The sequence below is a fragment of the Mauremys reevesii genome, linkage group 6 (assembly GCF_016161935.1).
Source record: "Mauremys reevesii isolate NIE-2019 linkage group 6, ASM1616193v1, whole genome shotgun sequence".
Taxonomy (NCBI): Eukaryota; Metazoa; Chordata; order Testudines; family Geoemydidae; genus Mauremys; species Mauremys reevesii.
Window position 1 is genome coordinate 52,959,132 of NC_052628.1, and position 6,000 is coordinate 52,965,131.

The following is a 6,000-nucleotide window of genomic DNA, read 5'->3' on the forward strand; positions in this document are numbered from 1 at the left end:
CCAACTTTCTAATCGCACAAAGCCGAATATCATAGCCTCACCCCTGCACCGAGGCCCCGCCCGCTGCCCCACCCCTCCCTGAAGCCCCCCACTCACTACATTCCCCCTCACTCTCCCCTACCCTCACTCACTTTCAATGGGCTGGGGCAGAGGGTTGGGGTGAGGGAGGAGATGAGGGCTCTAACTGAGGGTGTGGGCTCCGGGGTGGGGCCAGAAATGAGGGGTTCAGAGTACAGGACGGGGCTCTGGGATGGGGCAGGAATTTGGAGTGCAGGAGGGGGTGAGGTTCTGGCTGGGGGTGTGGGCTCTGTGGTGGGGCTGGGGATGAGGAGTCTGAGGTGCAGGAGGGAGCTCCAAGTTTGGGGGGGGGGCTGAGGGATTCGGAATGTGGGAGGGGGCAGTGGGTTGAGGCAGGGGTTGGGGCATGAGAAGGGGTACAGGCTCTGGTCTGGGGGTGTGGGCTATGGGGTGGTGCCAGGGATGAAGGGTTTGGGGTGCAAGAGGGGGCTCCAGGTTTGGGGGTCTCAGGGCTGGGGCAGGGGGTTGGGATTCGGGGTTGGGGCACAGGTTTACCTTGGGTGGCTCCTGGTCAGCAGCACAGCAGGGCTAAGGCAGGCTCCCTGCCTGTCCTGGCACTGTACTGTGCCCCAGAAGTGGCCAACAGGTCCAGCTCCTGGGTGTGTGTGGCAGGGGTGGGGGGACGGAGGCTCTGAACACTGCTCTCACCTGCAGGCACCGCCCCCTCAACTCCCATTGGCCGCGGTGGCCAATGGGAGTGTGGAGCCAGTGCTTGGGGTGTGGGCAGTGTGCAGAGCCACATGCCTCTTCACCCTCCTAGGAGCCAGACCCGCTGGCTGTTTCCAGGGTGCAGCATGGTGCCAGGACAGGTAGGGACTAGCCTGCTTTAGCCCTGCTGCACCACTGACCAGACTTTTAATGGCCCAGTCAGTGGTGCTGACCAGAGCCGCCAGGGTCCCTTTTCGACCGGGCCTTCCAGTCGAAAACTGGACACCTGGCAACCCTAAGTGTCCCACTGCCTCCACACTCCCAAAGCCTTTCCCTGATGCACAGAAAGACTGCCAGAGCCTTTCCCAACTGGCTCCCCGCTACCAGAGTCTTTCACTGCCATATATACCTATACACCACAGTGTGGATGCAGGCTGCTTTCACTGAGGCATCTAGCTAAGTGTGCCCTGAAGGCAGCTGCAAGTGTAGACAAGGCCTAATTGGATTAACAAATGAAGTGTTAGGTACTATTGGGTTATCCGGGAGAGGGGGCGGGCGGAAGCCCGCCCCATGCTAACGGATCCCCCCCCAGCCTAAGGGGAGGATCCACAGGGCCACGGAAACCCACTAAGTGCGGGGGACAACTAATAAAAGAACAGGGACAGGAGTGAGGTCAAAGGGTCATAAGGAGGGAGCCTGATGGGGACACCGAGCAGAGAACCCCGGACAGCGCCCACTGTTAGGTGGATGGTGACTGTCTGGTGACTAAGAGCCCTGGGCCTCAGCAAGCCACAGTGTTGTCACTTCTCACAATTTTATCATGCATCTCCTGATATTTGATGTTTTACTTAGAGACCCAGCAGCTGGAGACAAGAGATTACATGAGAACTTCAACTCTGATTCAAAATAAATAAATGTCTAGCCTTCATGGTTTGCGGAGGAAAGCTTGAAAATGTCACCTGAATGCACCCTAAAGGCTCAAAAAACAAAAGGCAAATAAAAAGAACACAAAGTATATATTTTTAAATCTCGAGATTTTTAAATCAATCACATGATTTTGAAGGCCTAACTCATGTTTTTTTGAACACTTTAGATTGGCAGTGCTGAAGCCAGGCATTTAGTAACGGGGACTCTGGGGTTGGCCATACCCCTCATATAGTGCTTGGGTTTTCCTAATTTATATATAATTTTTATATAAATATATTATTATTGTTTCTTACAAATTTGTGGTTTCATTCTCCTAAGAACTTCTGAATGCTAGCAAGTCGGGAACAAATACCTGTGAAACTTGGTTACATTTCTAAAATCTGGAGGTGGATAAGATTTTAGATGGGCACACAAGATAATTATTTAATTTATTTTAAAAGAGGCCCCTAAACATCATTGACTTACTCCTGCTAAAGAAGGGTTACATACTAATATGGAAAATGTCAGTATGGGATATACTGATCTTCACACTTCACTCATAATGCTAGGGGCATCATAACTGCTTGAGACTTTATCTCCTGTGTGTTAGGAATCCCCCCATATTCATCCCTGCACCCAGAAGCAGTTGAGTGAATATAGCATCACACTGCTCTCCATCCTTCACATTACATAGACATCCTTAATGTTAAATTAAGTACATAACACACATTAAAAACAAAATAACCCAGAAATTAAATTAACACATTGACATGCAGTAGAAACACAGAGCTAAAACACCTTTCAAGTACAGACCTATATTTATATACTCACATGTGAGGCAGAATGCCAAGAATCTCCACAATTCACACAGAAAAACATTTTGGAGTAGCACTTATTTATAGTTAAAATTGATGCCACTGAGGGAAGTAACAATGAGTGGCATGTCAGGAAAGAGCCCACAATGCACTCCAAGGGTTTCAAAAGAACCCCATGATCCTTGAGCATCAAAAACCTGCAACAAGGATCAAGAAGAATTAAAACTGATGGTGTGACAGAAGTAATCCACCTTGCAGCATAAGGTCATTACACCCACTGCCCCTATTGAAGTCATCTCAGTTCTGAGGCCTGATCTGAAGCTTTACAGCCTGAAAATGCTTTTAATTAGTGTATTAGCCTGAAGATGAATATTTCCAACACATCTCTGAACAACATACTAACCCACAGATTCCGTCCTACCAACACTACAAAAAGAAGGATTCTGCGTGGACTACTCATGAAGCCTGAAACAACAGATTGGACTTCTACATAGATTGCTTCCGTCGATGTGCACAGGCTGAAATTATGGAAAAACAGCATCACTTGCTCCATAACCTCAGCCATGCTGAACACAACGCCATCAACAGCCTCAGGAACAACTCTGACATCATAATAAAAAAGGCTGACAAAGGAGGTGCTGTCGTCATCATGAATAAGTTGGAATATGAACAAGAGGCTGCTAGGCAGCTCTCTAACTCCACATTCTACAGGTCATTATCCTCTGATCCCACTGAGGATTACCAAAAGAAACTACACCATCTGCTTAAGAAACTCCCTGAAAAAGCACAGGAACAGATCTGTACAGATACATGTCTAGAACCCCGACCGGGGGTATTCTATTTGCTACCCAAGATCCATAAACCTGGAAATCCTGGATGCCCCATTGTCTCAAGCATTGGCACCCTAACAGCAGGATTGTCTAGCTATGTGGACTTCCTCCTCAGACCCTATGCTACCAGCACTCCCAGCTATCTTTGAGACACCACTGACTTCCTGAGGAAACTACAATCCATCGGTGATCTTCCAGAAAACACCATCCTGGCCAATATGGATGTGGAAGCCCTCTACACCAACATTCCACACACAGATGGACAACAAGCCATCAGGAATAGTATCCCCGATAATATCACGGCAAACCTGGTGGCTGAACTTTGTGACTTTGTCCTCACCCACAACTATTTCACATTTGGGGACAATATATACCTTCAAGTCAGCGGCACTGCTATGGGTACCCGCATGGCCCCACAGTATGCCAACATTTTTATGGCTGACTTAGAACAACACTTCCTTAGCTCTCGTCCCCTAATGCCCCTACTCTACTTGCGCTACATCATTTGGACCCATGGAAAAGGAGCCCTCGAAGAATTCCACCATGGATTTTAACAATTTCCATCCCACCATCAACCTCAGCCTAGACCAATCCACACAAGCGGTCCATTTCCTAGACACTACTGTGCTAATAAGCAATGGTCACATAAACACCACCCTATATCAGAAACCTACTGACTGCTATACTTACCTACATGCTTCCAGCTTCCATCCAGGACACATCACACGATCCATTATCTACAGCCAAGCTGTAAGATACAATCGCATTTGCTCCAATCCCTCAGACAGAGACAAACACCTACAAGATCTCTATCAGGCATTCTTAAAACTACAGTACCCACCTGCTGAAGTGAAAAAAAAACAGATTGGCAGAGCTAGAAGAGTACTCAGACGTCACCTACTACAGGACAGGACCAACAAAGAAAATAACAGAAGACTTTCACACAACGGTGTGTATATAAGACAGATAAACTGCTTCAGAAAAAGAGCATATGGGCCTGAAATTGGTTATTAAGAGGATCCAAACCAAATTCCATACTTTAAAAAAAAAAAAAAAGGTTCAGAGAAGTTTGTGCGTGAAAAGACCAAATTATTAATTAAGTTTTAAACACATATTTTTTACTATTCACTCCCTTTTGCAGAGTCAGCTGCCATATGCTATATCTGTGATTCCTTTCCTCAGGATGAGTGCTGCATTTGGAGTAATGTTCTTTAATATCAAAGGCAAATTAGAGATAACAACTGCAGTTAATAAGTAGATGTCATCTAAGCTAATTGAGTGTAGCACAAATGTCTTAGTTAAGGGGAGGGGTCTTAAACTGAAGCTACACCCCCAGTTGGGTTGCCAGGATGCGCAAATCACCAAAATCACCTGAACGAGATGCACGAGGGGAGTCAATGGGAGGGCGTCTCCTGTCGACATAGCTTAGTGTGGACCCCATAGTAAGTAGATCTAAGTATGTCAACTTCAGCTATTCATGTAGCTGAAGTTGCATAACTTAGATCGATCTCCCCTCATAGTGTAGACAAGGCCTGAGAATTCAAGTCCTACTTTATTACAAAATTCTACACTCTCTCCCCCCACCCCCAACCACGCTCCGCGATATGACAGTTATTACACCTGCATGCGCTCTTTCTAAGCAAGCATCTTATTCTTTTATTAAGTTAAAGTATCACCGAGGACCAGAGAATGTACACATAACTGTTCTAGTCCGTGGAGGTTACCACAGCTCTTTCAGAAATTAAAGACAGGCAGGAATGATTAAGGTAAATCACTCACTTTGTAAACCTCTCCAGAGAGGGAACACCTCCTGGGGAGGTTTGCACAAACTGGTTCAAAGTGGATTTCCAGAGACTAGGAAAACAAAGAAAGGGCTTTTGGTTTAAAAAGGCTGTAGTTAAACTGATTCAGGGTTTTCTTTCTAGCCCAGCAAACAGACAGGACTGTCTGTCCAAGGGCTCCAAATCTTGCAGAAGGGTTGGAAATACTTTAGCTGACTAGGGCCCCATCAGACTGAGGAGTGACCTCTAGTAAGCTTTTAGCATGTGCATAGGAATTTTTAAATGTCTTCTCTGTAATGCTTTCACCTGAAGAATAAAGTGCTTGCTTAGAAAGCATTGTGTGGTAACTTGTAACTGCTGGCAATACACTGACCGTAGACTTTGGACAGAAAGCAATGCACCGGTGCTAGCCATTAGGCAGACTGGCTTGCTGAGGATATCACATTGTGAAGTGGGGAACTGTGCAGCCTTAAAACCCCCTGGTCAGAGGGAGAGAGACATAGGTCTCCACCCAAAAGCAGGGACAGCTGGGAGCTGGAAAACTTAAGTGGGTGCCCTTGAGGGACCTCAGAGTGGGAATATAGTTGCAGTTACTCTGAAATTGTGTCCTATTTTATTACAAAATTTCCCTGCCAAACATTCTCAGCTGTGCTTTACATTATCAGAAGAAACTGTTCCTGACAGATCTGTTATCCTATGGGCTAGATAATGTAGCCTTGTAACTTCTGATGGCTAGCTAAATTTTCATGGAGGTCACAATGTCTGGTCTCATCATGATTCCTTCCCACTTCTCCCCTACATTTTGTCCCATCAGAGATCTTCCTTTTTCTTTAATCCAGTTACCACAGAATCTAGACACTACTTCTAACATAGTCAGTGCCTTTGGATAGTGCATAGGAATCCAAATGCAGTAACTCTTCCATACTACAAGGTGTGCTCCAT